The sequence below is a fragment of the Ovis canadensis genome, chromosome Y (genome assembly GCF_042477335.2).
Source record: "Ovis canadensis isolate MfBH-ARS-UI-01 breed Bighorn chromosome Y, ARS-UI_OviCan_v2, whole genome shotgun sequence".
Taxonomy (NCBI): Eukaryota; Metazoa; Chordata; class Mammalia; order Artiodactyla; family Bovidae; genus Ovis; species Ovis canadensis.
In genome coordinates, this window is record NC_091271.1 from 12,187,221 (window position 1) to 12,206,289 (window position 19,069).

Genomic DNA, 19,069 nt, shown 5'->3' on the forward strand with positions numbered 1-19,069 from the left:
CACATCATCAACTCTCTGGTTCCAACTACTCTGTGGTCTATGTACATGCATTTCAGCCTGGGTGGGCTTTAGCATCTCTATAACTGTTCACAGGATATTGCTCAGAATGTTTTCCATGGCCCTTGAGGAGGAACTAAAGACCTTTGACTTTGCTTAATGGATAAATCATTACTATTCTCTATCATTTGATTATTTCCCTTTGTTTCTGTTCTTTTTTCTTTTTTCCCCCTAGCTCCTCCGATCAAAATTACTCTAGGAACACTGGGAGGTCTACAGGGTTCCAGCTCGTGAAGTATTTGAATCAGCAAAAATTATGGCTATTTCCTGTTGAGATGGAGCATGGAGTTGGAAATAATTCTGAGATCTAAGGTCTATGGCTACTGCCAGGTCATCCAGGAGGATGGGGCAACAGTGCAAAATTTGGGGAGAAATCCAGAAAGGCCTAGATTTACACCTTTCTTCAGCTCAACAGCTGTCCTTCAAGGGCTCAGGCTCAGTCCATCTCCAAGAAGCAAACATCTCAGTACTGCCTGCCCTCCACAGGGGCAAGTAAGAAGATTCACTAATGGGGTTTCACCAGCAAAATCTGGTGACATTTCACCAGATTCCATTCTCGATTCCAGTCTGGCCACATGGCCTCCCTGGCCTCCTCCAGATGCAGCTAGAGGACTCATTCTGTTGCCTAAGTGCTTTCTTTCCAGGGGCATCTCACTCCCAGGGGTCCCACACATAGGGAGATCAAAACTTTCCTGGGCATATCATCCACGCCTTGCCCAATTCCACACAGGGGTCGAGTGTCTGGGGTCTGAAACCAGCCTCCCAAGCACAGGTTATGAACCTGACTGTAGCTTTGGGAATGGGTCCCCATCACGCTGCAGCTTCCTATTCTAAGATAGCAGCAGGACCAAAGCTCTCTTATGAAAATGACTTGGAAAACTAAAGGGTCCTCATCCTCCTCCTGCCCTGAGGGTCTTAGGCTGCAGACTTTACCCAGCTCCACGATGACCAGCACAGAGGGGGCACCCAGATGTGGCGAAGGGAACCAGGTTATCTGAAGATGATCTCCACCTGCACTGGCTTAGCTCACAGTGGCCTCAGGTCCTCAAAGGTCTCCTATTTTCAGTTACCCGTGTCCATCCAAGCCTGAGAGCAAGAACCGAAATGCTCCAAAAAGAAGAAGACGGTAGGTTAACATGTATTTAGGAAGCTGGGGGATAAACTGAAAGCTGTACAGCCAACCCCATCATGTGACCTCATGTCTCCTCTTATCTTGAAATCTGAACAATTTCTCAATGGCTGGACAGTGGAAAATCAAAGTGCTTAGCTGTTGCTCGGGACAAAGGACCCTTCCTCTAAGCACACTGACCACCATCCCACAGGCCCATTTCTGTCCCTTTCATGGCACAGCATGCCCTGGCACCTCTAGAGGGGACCCCACATCCAGTGTCAAGTTGCGGCAGACCCTGGTTCGCTGGATTATGGCGTCCACAGTGTGGCCCCATGGCCACTTTCGAGAGCATGTGGCCTCCTTGCCTCTTTCCAGAACACATGGCCCTGGCTGGCTCCTCAACCACTTAGGCCTTCACTCCAGCCCCTGGTCCTGATCATTTGTTTTAGGGCAGCAAGTAGAATTGCGGGTGCTTGGGGGCAAAACCCAGAAGAGCTCAAGGTCACCTTGAGGGAAAGCAGGGTACCTAAGGTGGAACAAATGTTTGTGTGGCCACGCTTAGCAACGTGGTTCCTGCTGAACACTGAGGCAAGATAAGTGGTGACTCAGCAGTGTCTGGAAAACACACGGCCCAACCAATTCCAGTTCCTGTTTCGTCCCAGGCAAATCTCCCCAGATTTGGGATTGGGAGTGGGATTCCCCCAGAGAGTTGAAAAGGGGATCATTTTAAGGGGGGGGGGGTGCTCACAGAGAGATGAGGAGGGCTGGTGCCAGTGGCCATGCCTACTGAACTGGAAGGGGAGGAACACTAGGGTGGGGTTGAGTGGGTGGGAGATGGGGGGTGGGGTGTGGGTAGGGTAGGGGGATGGGAATGGGGTGGGGGAAGTGGGAAGAGTCCCTTGAAGCTGGGTGTCCAAGAGGTGCTTGGGGCATAGGTAGACAGGTGCACACAGGAAGACACAAAGATAGAAAAAACAGGGTTCCTCACTCAGAATATTGTGAGCCCTAAGGGGTAGTAGGCTACTAACAGGGGCACAGCATTGACCAGAAATGACGTAGATAGGTGCACACTGAGAAAGCAGTTCTCAAAGGCAGCTGAGCTCAGAGGTCCTTGATTTCTGGGCCCCTGAAGGAATGCCCAGGCCCTGGATCAGGCCAATGTGACTGGAACTGTGAAACTGTCCAAGGTAATGGGATAATGCAGCACACAGGCACATGTCACAAAGCTGTCCAGGGCAAGGGCTTCAAACCCTGACCACTGACCTGCAGGTCGGTCCCTGTTATGACCAAATGCCAAAATTTGTAACCTTTGAGGCTGTCACATAGTTAGAAATGAAACCTGACATGATTGATGACCAGGTGAAAGAAAGTAACCAGGACAAAGAAAGTTGTGTGCTTACCAAAATTGGTGTTCCTGGAGAAGGAAGCTTGTACAAATGTGATATTTGGACTGTAGACAGCTGAGTATGGAAGAATTGATGCTTTTAAAATGTTTGCTTGGACTGCAAGGACCCTAAAGGAAATCAGTCCTGAATATATATTGGAAGCACTGATCCTGAAGCTGAAACTCCAATAATATGGACCCCTTTAATAATATGTGAAGAATGGACTAACTGGACAAGACCCTGATGCTGGGAATCATTGAAACCAATAAGAGAAGATGACTACAAAGGATGAGATGGTTAGATGGCATCACCGACTAGAAGGACATGAGTTTAAGGAGGTTCTGGCAGTTGGTGATGGACAGGGATGCATGACATGCTGCAGACTATGTAGTCACAAAAGTTGAGCATAACTGAGAGACTGAACTGAATTGAACTCAAATGTAGAACTACCTACACTTTTCCATGAAAATATAGTGATGCTTGTTTGCCTCCATGATCTATCTCATTTTTTATTTCAGTTTATGAAAATTTGGAAGCTGTTTCTCTCATGCGAAATTTGAACTTGTCTATACATCATATATGAATCTAGATGGTAGTTTTCTACCATTAAATGTGAAGTTCTGGATATTTCACAGAGGTCAAACATGGCACTGCTTTTTGGAGATATGGAAAACCTATAGGAAAATGGAATTATCTCTGTTGCACAGATGAGAATATGGGCACCACTGTTTCTTAATGAAGTAAGAAGTTTGCTGTATTTTTAATAATATATCCCAAAACAAATGATTGATTCCATGAAGTGGGGAATGGTTGGCTTTTACTGTTTCAAAACCTAGGTGCTAAGTCTCCATCATGGAATTTGGACTTCTCTATACTTCATATTTAAGTTCAGAATGGAGATTTTCCTATAAGAAAATGGAAATCTCTTTATTTCATATGAAGTACTGGTTCTTCAGCTACAGAAAGGTCTATGTTTCCTGTTTGCTTTTGTTTTCACGTGCCTTGAACATTTGTGTGTCTACCCACATAAGCTTGTTGTCCACGTTTGTGTGTCTTTCTGTGTGAATGTGTGTCCAACTACAGTAGATAATGATGAATGTTACAGACGGTGAGATATGGAGCAAGCAGAAGGCTGCACCAGGCATCCAGGGTGTAGGAGACTGGCCCATGAATCTCTGAGGTGGTCCTGTTCAAAACCAGAATGAGGAATGGGTGGCCAGTGACAACTCAGGACAATGTGTTCACAAATTTGGATTTACAACAGGAGACATAAACAAGTTCACAGTTTCTGCAGTGTTGATGTGTGTGTGTTTACCAGGAAAAGGATGTGGAAGGCTTGGCGACCCATCCAGTGTAAATCAAGTGGTGTGGGCCTTTTAAAATATAGCCTGTGGACCCCTCAGTCTATGAGAATTGGGCTGACCTGTGGAAATAGTCGATATGGCTATAACAGGATCCAAGTCTGTAAAGAGGTGAAGGTCTTTCAGAAAAGAGTAGAAACTGGAAGGAGGAGGAACAGAAAGATAACCTTCTGCCCTGCAGAAGTTTTCCATATTAGAAGGCTCTGGGATAGTGCTGTCTCGGGTCAGTGCATCAGGGGGCACAACTGTCTCTTTACAATGAACAATTTCATCACGTGAGATAAATATCATGATAAGGTAGGACCTTTCATTGTGAAAGCACAGGCATCTTAGAAGAGAAGAGGTTACCTTGGCTCTGACCATGGGCTTCCAGCCTATCTGAGAGTACAGAAAGGTGAAGAAAGTGCAGAGGTGGAATGGAGGCATATTCCCCTTTGCTGGTTTGTGCCTGTGAGGAAGTGAAGATGGAATAGTAGAGGGTGTGAACTCACCTTTTCCTGTGAGAGTTCCAAAATTACTTCTTGTTACTGAATGACCATTGACAGGAAAATCTTGTGTCCCACAATAAACAAAACAAACAGATAAATAAATCGTGTCCAAAGCAAAGGAAAAGTAAAAACAAACATGTTGGAAGGGTGAACTTGCAATTAGAATCAGTATCTACCAGCCAAGCTAAGAGTGCTCAATAAAACTTTATTGTGCACATATACCCAGGGAACCCACAAAGACATAGTCAGAACTGCTTTTGAGTTACTGAGTGTCTCCTGCAGAGGCATGGGTCAGCAATGGCCTGACAGGGAAGAGGTCTGTCTGCTACAGGCCTTGTTCATGCGGTTTCTGACATAAGCCCTTTCAAAGGAGGTAAACTTTCAACCCACCAAGAAGTGGCCTAGCGCACAATCCACAAGTTTCAGGATAATCATTCTAAAGAAATTCGTGTACAGCTAAGGGAGTTTTAGGACTACTACAAATTGCTCAATCTGGGGATCTGGCAAAGGGACCGAGAACGTGCAAGGAATTTGACCTTATAGGCCAGTTGGATTTGATTATAGGACTTCCACAGGTCTGAAACAGACAGTTGGAGGGCACAAACAAAACCTTTTGTTCACCAGAAGCCAAGAGTAAGAGCAGTATTCCCACAGGAGACTGAGCCAGACTTATGTGAGTGTCCAGGAGTCTCCAGAAGAGGCATGGTCCAAGAACAGGATGCAGCAGGGTGATGGGCACTGGATACAAGAGTGCTTGCTCATGTCCTTTTGAAGAAGGTCCCAATTACTTTCACTACCCACACCATAGTTAACCTTCAGTTCAAACCACAGGGCCTGAACACAGCCACACCCATCAAGAGTAAATTGGATTAAAAGTCTACTGAATATGGCCCCATATATCAGAACAGGACCCAGATTCACTCACAGTCTATCTATTCCATTAGGAAGTTTCCATAAGCCTCTTATCTTTATGGAACAAATGGCAGACAGAATGAAGTCCTCAATCAGAGAAAAATAACCAGCTGATCAAATGGATCACAGCCTTGTCTACCTCAGAGAAACTATGAGACATGCCATGGTGGGCCACCCAGGGTGGATTGGACATGGTAGGCAATTCTGGCAAAATGTGGTCCACTGGAGAAGGGAAATGGAAAACCCCTTCAGTATTCTTGCTTTGAAAACCCCATGAACAATATAGAAAACCAAAAAGATAGGACACTGAAAGGTGAACTCTCCAGGTTGTTTGATTCCCTATATGCTTCTGGAAATCATTCAAGAGGAAGAGATGGAGCCAAAGGAAAAACCACACGTATTGTGGATATGACTATGGATTAAAGTAAAGTTTGATGCTGAAAAGAATGATATTTCATAGGATCCCAGAATGTTAAGTTCATGAATGAAGATAAATTGGGAGTGGTCAAACAGAAGATGACAAGTGTGAACATCAGACTTTCAGAAATCAGTGAATTGAAATTCACTGGAATGGATGAATTTAATTCAGATGATCATTCAAAAGCCCAAGAATTTATATAAATGCACAATGAAATAGGCATTGAGACAAAACCTCATATTCTTCTTAATTATTTCAAAATATAATACAAAATATAATATGAAGGTGAACATATAAATTTAATATTGAAATAAGAGAAAGGCATGAATTTGTTGGCATCACCAAAATAAATTTTAATCGACATTTGAAGAAGCAATGGTGACCCACTCCAGTGTTCATGCCTGGAAAATCCCATGGGTGGAAGAGCCTGATAGGCTGAAGACCATGGGGTCGCTAAGAGTCGGACACCACTGAACGACTTCACGTCCACTCTTCACTTTCATGCATTGGAGAGGGACATGGCAACCCCCTCCAGTGTTCTTGCCTGGAGAATCCCAGGGACAGAGGAGCCTGGTGAGCTGCCATCTATGGGTTCTCACAGAGTTGGACACGAGTTAAGCGACATAGCAGCAGCAGCATCCTGCATGATCACGTTTCTACTTGGTAGATTAGTTTAAGTAGTAATTATATGAAAGTAACTATGTGTGATTATATGAAAGAAGGCTCATGAGTTGACCTTGCAAGAGAGGTAGCAGATGCATCAGTGATTGTTTGCCATGGAAACCTTGCTTCCCAGTTGCAGTTTAGGGAAAATATCCTCATTTGCTGACAGATTGCTGTATTAAACAGTACTGTACCTTTACGTCAGTCAGAATCATGGACCTGCAAAGGAGATGTGACATGGTACTGAGAAGTAGAAATAGTCATAGTAACAAAATTCTCCCTGTGACCTTTTGCTTAATTGTAGCTGCTCAGTGAATGCTTATGTAAAAAGAGCAACATATTTGAAACATCATTTTGATCTATAACAATTTGCTCTTTCATTGTAACTGACACTGATGATGAAGAAAAAAATCACTTTGAATTGGGACACTTCAAACTGTCCTTAGTAGAAGGCTTTTGTATCAAAGACACAGTAAGCATTGTGTAGGCAGAAAATACACACTATCCTCTAGTTTCAGGAAGAGTCCAGGAGATATGGTCGTCCATAGTACTCCTTCCTTTAGCAAACTTCATCTTGTAATCTCAAACTAATGAAGGTACTGGAGAGACATTTTTAGTACCAACTCTTCTTTTCATTCTTACAAAAATTGGGCATAGCATCTCTTAACATTTGGATTATGATAGAACTTCAACTAAAACCAAAGAAGAAAATTATTAGTGACTTTTCAAACCAAGGTAAAATAGAGAAACAAAGCCAGACTCGAAATACTAATCTTTAAAACATACAAAGATAATAGCCTCAAATAATACACCTGCAGTAATAGTTTTAAATACTTATCTATTTGGATTTATTTTGTTCCTCATATAATAATATATTGTATATCTACATCAAATACCCCTTTAAGGGGCTTCAGGATTCTTCTCTGGTTCCAAGTTGCTAAGGAAACTTAAAATTTAAGTGTGTTCCAATTAAAATGTCTTAATATCTAGCTGTTCTCAAATTGAAAATAATATAAAAAATATTTCAGCATCATATTATCTCAATTTTAAAGTTATTTTTAGCTACCTATGGTAATACAGTTAAATGGTCACTATAATAATATTTTCTATAGTAATGGAAATTTATGGAATGCCTTCCTCAAAACAGAGACTTCGTTTTCTTCTGCCAGACGGTCAGCTAACGAAGCAGATCTTTGAAAAAGTTGTCACATATTACAGGTGCTTGGGTTGTTAGAAAACTGGTGGTTTCAGTTTTGCTGAGGAGCCAGCAATCACCGGGCAGAAAAGTTATGGCCCAAACTTTGTGATTACAGATCCATCATTCCATCTCCACAGAGTCAAAAGCAATTCCCTCCCAGGTTGGCTTCTAACCCTTTGTTTCATCTTCCAGGCCCTATGCACGCTAGTTCACCTGCATTGCAGTTTGGGGGAGGCAAGAACACACCACACATTCTCTGATTCTCACTCCAGACAAACTAAATATCATCAGCTTCTTCACCTTGCTTCCTTTCAGACAAAAGTAATTTAAATTTCGTGAGGTGAGTTGCCTGAATTCGCAATCTATTCCCTGCATCATGTCCCTCTCCAGGAGACAGGGTTGGTTCTATTTGTCTCATCCTCCTTCTCAAATAGTTCCTCCATTCTTCCCAGTTATGTCTAATTTTCATATAGTCTTCTCTGTTGAGCAAGGTCTTCTGCTAATATTCACTTGATGCTCTGGAGGAACTGTTGCCTTTATAGAAGGATTATTTATGATGCCTCCATGGACAGAGTTGCACTCAATGTGCTCCTTTATTTTCTGGCAAAATAGAAGTTCTGATTTTCTTTCTAGGCTAACTAGGTAATTCCTTTAGACATCCAGATGAAACAACAAACATTACTTGACATGAATTAATCCTTTTGAAGGGAGGTTATATATGTAATCACAGAATTGGCACATCACTGACTTAATTGGTACATCACTGACTTGAACATGCAAATAAGCACATTTGTTTTTCCTGAAATTTCTGCTATTGAGGAATTGTCATCAGCTTAAGGAAACGTAGTTCCTTTCCAGATAAGAGATGGTACAGGTATTCGGCTCAAAATCAGTTCCTGAAAATATCTAGCTATTTATCAAACTGTCCTGACATGTTCCAGAGCACAGATTCCTTATTTTGGTACTGAAAACTTAACTGTTTTAAGAGGCGTCAAAGGACAGAGACTGCCATGGGCATAATTTAATTCTTGTATAAGAAGATGGCAAGTGTCCAGGAATGTAGCAGCATGTAGATAATAGCTTGAAAAAGAGACTGAGACAAAAAAAATGCAAAAAAATAAAATAAAATAAAAAAAGGTACAGTTAGTTGTACTCATGTAATCTTAACAGGTAAACCTTATTTGGAGTTTGGATCATAGACAAAACAAGGGGGTTTCAACAGTTATTCTACATATACTTAATTGTCTCTGTTACTCGCTTAGATTGTGTATGAAAATAAGGTCATTCAGTTGTTTCTGACTTTTTGTGACCCCATTTCCTTCTCCTGGAGATCTTCCAGATGTGGGTACCAAAATGGTTCTGCCCCATTGAAGGAAAATGCTTTATCATCTGAGCCTCTAGGGAAGCCCTTTGACTGTGAGGGTTACAAATTATTGTGGATAATTCTTAAAGAGATATGAATACCAGATCACTGTACCTGTTTCCAGGAAACCGTGCAGGCAGGTCAAGACACAGCAGCTGTAATTGGACAAGAAATAATGAACTGGTGCAAAATAGGGAAGGAAACATATCAAGGCTATATATGGTTATCCAGCTTATTTGACATCTGTGCAGAGTACTTCATGGGAAGTAACTTGCTGAAAGAATCTGAAGCTGGAAACAAAATTACTGTGAGAAGTGTGAATAACCTTAGTTATAAGATGACAACACACAAATGACTGAAAAACACTAGGAATTAAAGAGCCTTCTGATGAATGTGAAAGGGGAGTGTGAAAAAGCTGGATTAAAACTAAATACAAAAACAAACACACACACACACACACAAATAAGATCATGGAATTTGTTCCCATCATTATGAGATATTTTGGTGGGATACAGTTGAATTAGTGGCAGGTTTCATTTTCTTAACCTCTGGTATGACTGCGTGATGTGACTGCAGCCATAAAACGAAAAGGCACTTGCCCCTTGGATGAAAATCTATGACCAAACTAGAAACCATATTACAAAGCTGAGAGATTACTGAAAAGATCTGAATAGTCAAAGTTGAATTTCAGGAGTAACGTAAGGAGCAGTGAGCAGGAACACAAGAACTGACTACCAAAATATGGACAGTGGAAGTGAGAAATAGATTTAAGGGCCTAGATCTGATAGACAGAGTGCCTGATGAACTATGGAATGAGGTTCGTGACATTGTATAGGAGACAAGGATCAAGATCATCTCCATTGAAAAGAAATGCAAAAAAAGCATAATGGCTGTCTGGGGAAGCCATATAAATAGCTGTGAAAAGGAGAGAAGAAAAAGCCAAGAAGAAAAGAAAAGATAAAAGCATCTGAACGCAGAGTTCCAAAGAATAGCAACAAGAGATAAGAAAGCCTTCTTCAGCGATCAGTGCAAAGAAATAGAGGAAATGAGCAGAATGGGAAAGACTAGAGATCTCTTCAAGAAAATTAGAGATACCAAGGGAACATTTCATGCAAAGATGGGCTCGATAAAGGACAGAAATGGAAGGGACCTAAAAAAGCAGAAGATATTAAGAAGAGATGGCAAGAATACACAGAACTGTACAAAAAAGATCTGCACGACCCAGATAATCATGACGGTGTGATCACTCATCTAGAGCATTTATTGCTTGCAGATTTTTGGATCACAGCCATTCTGACTGGTGTGAAATGGTACCTCATTGTGGTTTTGATTTGCATTTCTCTAATAATGAATGATGTTGAGCATCTTTTCATGAGTTTGTTAGCCATCCGTATGTCTTCTTTGGAGAAATGTCTATTTAGTTCTTTGGCCCATTTTTTGATTGGGTCGTTTATTTTTCTGGAATTGAGCTGCAGAAGTTGCTTGTATATTTTTGAGATTAGTTGTTTGTCAGTTGCTTCATTTGCTATTATTTTCTCCCATTCAGAAGGCTGTCTTTTCACCTTGCTTATATTTTCCTTTGTTGTGCAGAAGCTTTTAATTTTAATTAGATCCCATTTGTTTATTTTTGCTTTTATTTCCAGAATTCTGGGAGGTGGATCATAGAGGATCCTGCTGTGATTTATGTCTGAGAGTGTTTTGCCTATGTTCTCCTCTAAGAGTTTTATAGTTTCTAATCTTACATTTAGATATTTAATCCATTTTGAGTTTATTTTTGTGTGTGGTGTTAGAAAGTGGTCTAGTTTCATTCTTTTACAAGTGGTTGACCAGTTTTCCCAGCACCACTTGTTAAAGAGATTGTCTTACTCCATTGTATATTCGTGCCCCCTTGTCAAAGATAAGGTGTCCATATGTGTGTGAATTTATCTCTGGGCTTTCTATTTTGTTCCATTGATCTATATGTCTGTCTTTGTGCCAGTGCCATACTGTCTTGATGACTGTGGCTTTGTAGTAGAGCCTGAAGTCAGGCAAGTTGATTCCTCCAGTTCCATTCTTCTTTCTCAAGATTGCTTTGGCAATTCGAGGTTTTTTGTATTTCCATACAAATCTTGAAATTATTTGTTCTAGTTCTGTGAAAAATGTGGCTGGTAGCTTGATAGGGATTGCATTGAATTTGTAAATTGTTTTGTGTAGTATACTCATTTTCACTATATTGATTCTTCCAATCCATGAACATGGTATATTTCTCCATCTATAAGTGTCCTCTTTGATTTCTTTCATCAGTGTTTTATAGTTTTCTATATATAGGTCTTTAGTTTCTTTAGGTAGATATATTCCTAAGTATTTTATTCTTTTCGTTGCAATGGTGAATGGAATTGTTTCCTTAATTTCTTTTTCTACTTTCTCATTATTCGTGTATAGGAATGCAAGGGATTTCTGTGTGTTGATTTTGTATCCTGAAACTTTATATTAATTGATTAGCTCTAGTAATTTTCTGGTGGAGTCTTTAGGGTTTTCCATGTAGAGGATCATGTAGAGACAGCCATTTTAGAAAGGACCTTTCCTACAAGAAGGCTCTAAGGCCACATATTGAACCATGGAACACTCACAGAACAGAAGACTGTGCACTAGAAAATACCAAAGGAGAGCAAGCCAGCTTCCATTTAAGACCCTTTCCTACATGGAGGTAGAGAGGAATGTGTACGACTGCCAGAGTCAGAAGGAAATAGGTTACTGGTGTCTTGGTCCCAGAGACATCCCCTCCAAGCCCTAAGCTGGTTGACATTTGCTAATGATGAATACCTGGGCTCATGGACAGTTCATACAGGCCAAGATCATGACAGCCTGGGGTCAGCTACCATGAGGAGACACATGGCACAGCTGAGACTGTGCACTCTGGCACAGGTAGCAAACTGTGTGGTTGAGACCAGAGAGCTGCATAAGAGGCATGGCCCACTTGAGACTGTGCCTTGCCCTCCAACCAGCCACCTGAGATTTTGGATTGTGGAGAGCAAAAAGCACAGAGCCAATTGTGGTCAGTGCCCTTGCCAAGCACCTAAGTGCTTGCCTGGCTGGGAAGTGCATGAAACACAGAGCCCAGGTGGGACAGTGCCCTCATGTATCAACCGGGAGGCTGAGAAGGGTGGACCCAGGAAGGACATGTCATGCTTGTCACTGGCAATCCCAGTGTGATTAATCCACCTCAAGCACCCCCACATATCCCAGAGGTATTTGTTTTCAGTACCCCACTTCACTGCCAAAACACTAAACAAGTGAGGTCGAATGAGAGGCTACCATACCCTCATTTCATGTTGAAAACCATGTACAGAGAGGCTTTCAAACAAAAGAAGGAAATATAAACAAAGAAGTGTGAATGAACCCAGAAATGACAGGTTCAACAGAATATATCTTTAATTAATACCGAGACTGTTCAACTGAGAGACAATAGTAGAATTTGACAACAAGTACAAGCTTCAGCTAGGGACTATCTAACAGTGTACTGACACCAAAAAGCAAACTTTTCCTTTTTATTGAAATCTGAGGTCTATGTCTATATGATTTCTTTAACTTTTAACAATGTTAGTCCTTTTTTATACCCTAAACTTATATTTCTATTAACTATTATTACCTTTCAAATAAAAGCACATACATCTATTCTTTAAACACTTCATATTTCTATATGAATGAATTTGGCCTTAATTTTCATTTCCTTTTTTCTTTTCACTTTTTAAATGAGTCTAATTTTTATTCCTGGTTTTTAACTTTTGCTTTGCAAAAATTGTTATCAATGTTGTACGTTTAGGAAGACAATCTTTAGGATCTGATTTCACTTATGAGGGCATCAGATTGCAGACACTCTGAAACTATAATCTCAGAAAACTAGCCAATCTTGTCACATGGACTGCAGCCTTGTCTAACTCAGTGATACTAAGCCATGCCATGTGGTGCCACAAGGATGGGCAGGTCATAGTGGAAAGGTCTGAAAGAATGTGGTCCATAGAGAAAGGAATGGCAAACTGCTTCAGTATTCTTGCTTTGAGAACCCGATGAATGGCATGAAAAAGCACAATGATAGGGTAATGAAAGAGAAACTCTCTGGGACAGTTGGTGCCCAATATGCTACAGGAGATCAGTGGAGAAATAACTTCAGAAAGAAAAAAGGGATGAAGACAAAGCAAAAACAATACCAAGTTGTGGATGTGACTGATGATAGAGGCAAGGTCTGATGCTGTAAAGAGCAGTATTACACAGAAACCTGGAATGTCAGGTCCATGAATCAAGGCAACTTGGAAGTGGTCAAACAGGAGATGGTAACAGTGAAGGTCAACATTCTAGGTGTCAGCGAACTGAAATGGACTGGAATGGGTGAATTTAACTCAGGTGAACATTATATCTAGTATTGTGGGCAGGAGTCCCTTAGAAGAAATGGAGTAGCCATCATGGTCAACCAAAGAGTCTTAAATGCAGTACTTGGATGCAATCTCAAAAATGAAAGAATAATCTCTGTTCATTTCCACAGCAAATCATTCAGTTTCACAGTAATCCAAGCCTTTGCCCCAACCAGAAAAGCTGAAGAAGCTGAAGTTGAATGGTTCTATGAAGACTCACAAGCCCTTTTAGAACTAATATTATATATATATATATATATATATATATATATATATATATATATATATATCCTTTTCTTTACAGGGGACTGGACTGCAAAAGCAGGAAATCAAGAAACACTTGGAGTAACAGGTAAATTTGGCCTTGGCATAATGAATGTAGCAGGGCAAAGGCTAACAGAGTGTTGCCAAGAGAATGCACTCGTCATAGCGAACACTATCTTCCAACAATAAAAGAGAAGACTCTACACATGGACATTATTAGATGGTCAAGACCGAAATTAGATAAATTCTATCTTTGCAGCCAAAGATGGAGAAACTCTATACAGTCAGCAAAAACAAGACCGGGAGCTGACTGTGGCTCAGATCATCAACTTCTTTTTTTTTTTTTTTTTTGCCAAATTCAGACTTAAATTGAAGAAAGTAGGGAAAACCACTAGATCATTCAGGTATGACATAAGTCAAATGCCTTATCATTACACAGTGAAATATACACTTAGTGGACTAGATCTGATAGATTTAAGGGACTAGGCCTGAAAGACAAATTGCCTGATGAACAATGGATGGATGTCCATGACCTTGTGCAGGAGACAGGAACTAAGACCATCCCCTAGAAATGAAATGCAAAAAAGCAAAATGGCTGTCTGTGGAGGCCTTATGAATAGCTGTGGAAAAAGGAAGGAAAAAGCAAAGAAACAAAAAAAGATATATGTATCTGAATGCAGAGATCCAAACTAATAGCAAACAGAGATAAGAAAGCCTTCCTCAGGGATCAATTCAAAGAAATAGAAGAAAACAGCAGAATAAGAAAGACTAGAGTTCTCTTCAAGAAAATTAGAGATAGAAAGGGAATATTTTATGCAATGATGGGTTCAATAAAGGACAGAAATTGTACGGATGAAACAGAAGCAGGAGATATTATGAAGAGGTTGCAAGAATACACAGAACTGTACAAAAAAGAGTTTTAAGATGCAGATAATCACGATGGTGCAATCACTCACTGAGAGCCAAACATTCTGGAATGTGAAATCAAGTGGGTCTTAGAAAGCATCACTAGGAACAAAGCGTATGGAGGTGATAGAATGCCAGTTGAACTATCTCAAAAGCTGAAAGATGATGCTGTGGAAGTGCTGCACTGAGTATGCCAGCAAACCTGGCAAACTCAGCAGTGGCAACAGGATTGGAAAAGGTCAGTTTTCATTCCAATCTGAAAGAAAGGCAATGTCAATGAACACTCAAACTACCACACAGTTGCACTTATGAAGTGACTTAGCAGCAGCAGGAGCACACGTTAGTAAAGTAATGTTCAAAATTCTCCAAGACAGGCTACAGCAATACATGAACTGTGAGCTTCCAGATGTTCAAGCTGGTTCTATAAAAGGCAGAGGAACCAGAGATCACATTGCCAACATCCGATGGATCATGGAAAAAGCAAGAGAGTTCAAGAAAAACACCTATTCCTGCTTTATTGACTATGCCAAATCCTTTGAATGTGTGGATCACATTAACTGTAGAAGATTCTGAGAAGGATGGAAATACCAGACCACCTGACCTGCCTCTGGAGAAACCTATATGCAGGTCAGGAAGCAACAGTTAGAACTGGACATGGAATAACAGACTGGTTTCAAATATTAAAAGTAGTATGCCAAGGCCGTATATGGTCACCCTACTTATTTAACTTGTATGCAGAGTACATCATGAGAAACACTAGGCTGCAGGAAGTACAAGCTCAATTCAGATTACCAGGATAATTATCAATAACCTCAGATATTCAGATGACACCAACCTTATTGCAGAAAGTGAAGAGGAACTAAAAAGTCTCTTGATGAAAGTGAAAAAGTAGAGTGAAAAAGTTGGCTTCAATTCAACATTCTGAAAGTGAAGACCATGACATCTGGTCCCATCACTTCATGGGAAAGAGATGGAGAAACAGTGGAAACAGTGTCAGACTTTATTATTTTGTGGCTCCAAAATGACTGCAGATGGTGATTACAGCACTGAAATTAAAAAGATGCTTACATCGTGGAAGGAAAGTTATGCCAAAGTAGATAGAATATAAAAATCAGTGACAATACATTACCAACAAAGTCTGTCTAGCCAAGGCTCTGGTTTTTCCAGTGCTCATGTATGAATGTGAGAGTTGGACTGTGAAGAAACCTGAGCGCCAAAGAATTGATGCTTTTGAACTGCGGTGTTGGGAAAGATTCTTGAGAGTCCCTTGGACTACAAGGAGATCCCATCAGCACATCCTTAAAAAGATCAGTCCTGGATGTTCTTTGGAAGCACTGATGCTAAAGCTGAAACTCCAGTACTTTGACCTCATTATGTGAAGAGTTGACTCCTAAAAATCTCTTATGATGGGAGAGATTTGGATCAGGAGAAGAAAGGAATGACAGAGGATGAGATGGCTTGATGGTATTGTCCTCTCGAAAAACATATATTTGAGTGAACTCAGGGAGCTGGTGATGGACAGGGAGGCCTGGTGTGGTGCGATTCATAGGGCCAGAAAGAGTCTGACACGACCCTGTGACTGAAGTGAAATAAGTAAGTGAACTTTTTTTTTTTTTTTTTTGCTGAGCGTATCCTTGGCAGTATATTAAAGGAACAAGTGTACTATATATATTAGAACCCGTTCAAGTGATATTTCATGTTTTAAGCCACTACACTCCTTTCTGACACTCTATCAAACAGGCTGTCACCATCGTGTATTCTCAATCCATGGGAGTCTCAAGGTGAATAAACAAGAATGGTTTGCCATCCTTAGTTCCAGGAGATCTTCCCAACCCATGAATCGATCCTCCATGTATTAGGACCTCTGTGTTAGAAGGCAGGTTCCTTATTACCAGTACTATCTGGGCAATCATGAGTTTACATACAGCTACACATATACATGCATACGTATATGTCAAAAGTTTAGATACATAATTTTGCTGTCTAGAGGTAGCAGTGTATAGTTTGCAGGAGGTATATAACTGTAGGTATTTACTTTGGCAGGATCTGATGATTTGCTAAATGTGCTTTCACTTACATTCACCTCAGAGGATGATATAATTTCCTTTGTGACTTACCCTTTGAAATATGGGTTCTTTATGAATGTCTTGTTTAATTTTTCACACATTGACAAATTTGCAAATACGCGTCCCATTTTTAAATTTTAGCTTCACATCTTGGTTTTCGGAGAACCTACTTGGTATGATTTAAAATACTAAGAGTTGTGTTATGCCTTAATGTAAAGCATATTTTTGAGAATATTCCAGATAAATTTCAGGTACAATTGGAAATATATGTATTTGTGTGTATGTATGTATATATATATAGACAGATAGATAGATAGATAAATAGATAGATAGATAGATAGATAGATACTGAGCAACGAATAATTGATGCTTTTGAACTGGGTAATTGGAGAAGACTCGAGATTTCCCTAGACTGCAAGAAGATCCAACCAGTCTATTCTGAAAAGAGCAGCCCTGGGTGATCTTTGGACGGAATGATGTTAAAGCTGAAACTCCAGTACTTTGGCTACCTCATGTGAAGAGCTGACTGATTGGAAAAGACTCTGATGCTGGGAGGGATTGCGGGTAGCAGGGAAAGGGGACGCCAGAGGATGATATGACCAGATGCCATCACCGATCCGACGGAGGTGAGTTTGAGTGAACTCTTGGAGATGGTGATGGACAGGGAGGCCTGGCTTGCTGCAATTCATGGGGTCCCAAAGAGTCAGACACCACTAAGCAACTGAACAGACCTGAATTGAACTGAGAGATAAGAATATACACATTATATATATATATATATATATATATATATATATATATATATATATATATATATATATATATATATTTACCATTCCTATTCTTGCATTGTTTAGGTCATATTCTTCAGATTCATAGTTTGCCATCAGTCTCCTGTCTCTTTGGGATTTGTACTAAACCTGTTTAGGTATTTTCACATTACCTTAGGTCCGCTGAGTCTGATGCTGGGAGGGACTGGGGCAGGAGGAGAAGGGGATGACAGAAGATGAGATGGCTGAATGACATCACTGACTCGATGGATGTGAGTCAGAGTGAATTCCTGGAGTTGGTGATGAACAGGGAGGCCTGGCTTGCCACGATTCATGGGGTTGCAAAGAATTAGACACGACTAAGTGACTGAAATGAACAGAACTGAACTGATGTCCTGTGAGGTAGAAGCCCACAGTCAACTTCTTTGAGAGTGTAAGAATCCTTCTAGAGAGAGTAAGTTTTTCTGAGGTTGTAGAGAATAGAGCACACTGTGAAGCAAGAAATTTGCCAGCCTTATCATTAAACATATGATGCTGCAGTCATCAAGTCATAAGCCATTGCATCAATAAATGTGAAACCTGGGGGAGCTCTTGATTAAATCAAGTTGCCCACTATCAAGTCCTTAGTTACTGCACCTGACACCTGAAGAAATGAAGTGAGACAGAAAGACTAGATACTACCTCTAGTTATGGTGCTTTTCAAAGGATTATTTCAAGGATCCCAGATTCTTGCATCTTCCCATTGGTAGAATATATCTGCATCCATTTACTTGAGGTGTCCTGGTTTTCTTTCATTAACCATAATATTTGGACATTCTCCATACCTATCGTTGCACCAAAACTTCTGTAAAACCTGGATATTCCTATCCTTCTTCAGAGCAATCTTTTTGCAATACTTGAGAAATTGCTTCTCATAATTAAATCCTTCTTAGAATGAAAAGCCTGATGAAGAAAACATAATTCTCCACTTTTGGACTATGCATTGTTTCCAGCCAGTAGCACACACTCTAGAACTGCAATATAAGGGATTCTCATACAGTACCTCAGGGTTAACTAGGTACTAATGTTTACTAATTCCTACTTAGCATAGTTCTGAAAGTCAAAGGTCAGCTATTACTTATTAAAACTTGACTGGATTCATGGTCTCAAAAATTGGTGACATCAGTTTATGAAAACATACAACCATATATCTTTACTTTACTTTTAGAAAACCATTCTTTTAGAAATAGTTACAAATTAGTGAAGTGAAGGAATACAAGTGTAGAGTAGAATTTATTCTGGCTAACATAGCTCTGCATTTATTTATTTTATTCATTATTATTATTTATTTATTTATTTTGCTTTTGACTTCCATCCTGGGTACACATTTTAATTGGCATGCACTATTATGCTTTTTTAAAAATTTTTATTTTTACTTTATTTTACTTTACAATACTGTATTGGTTTCGACCTACATTGGCCTGAATCCACCACGGATGTACATGCGATCCCAGCAGGAACCCCCCCTCCCACCTGCCTCCCCACAACATCCCTCTGGGTCATCCTCATGCACCAGCCCCAAGCATGCTGTATCCTGCATCAGACATAGGCTGGTGATTCGATTCTTACATGATAGTATAACTGTTTCAATGCCATTCTCCCAAATCATCCCACCCTCTCCCTCTCCCTCTGAGTCCCAAAGTCCGCTATACACATCTGTGTCTTTTTTGCTGTCTTGCA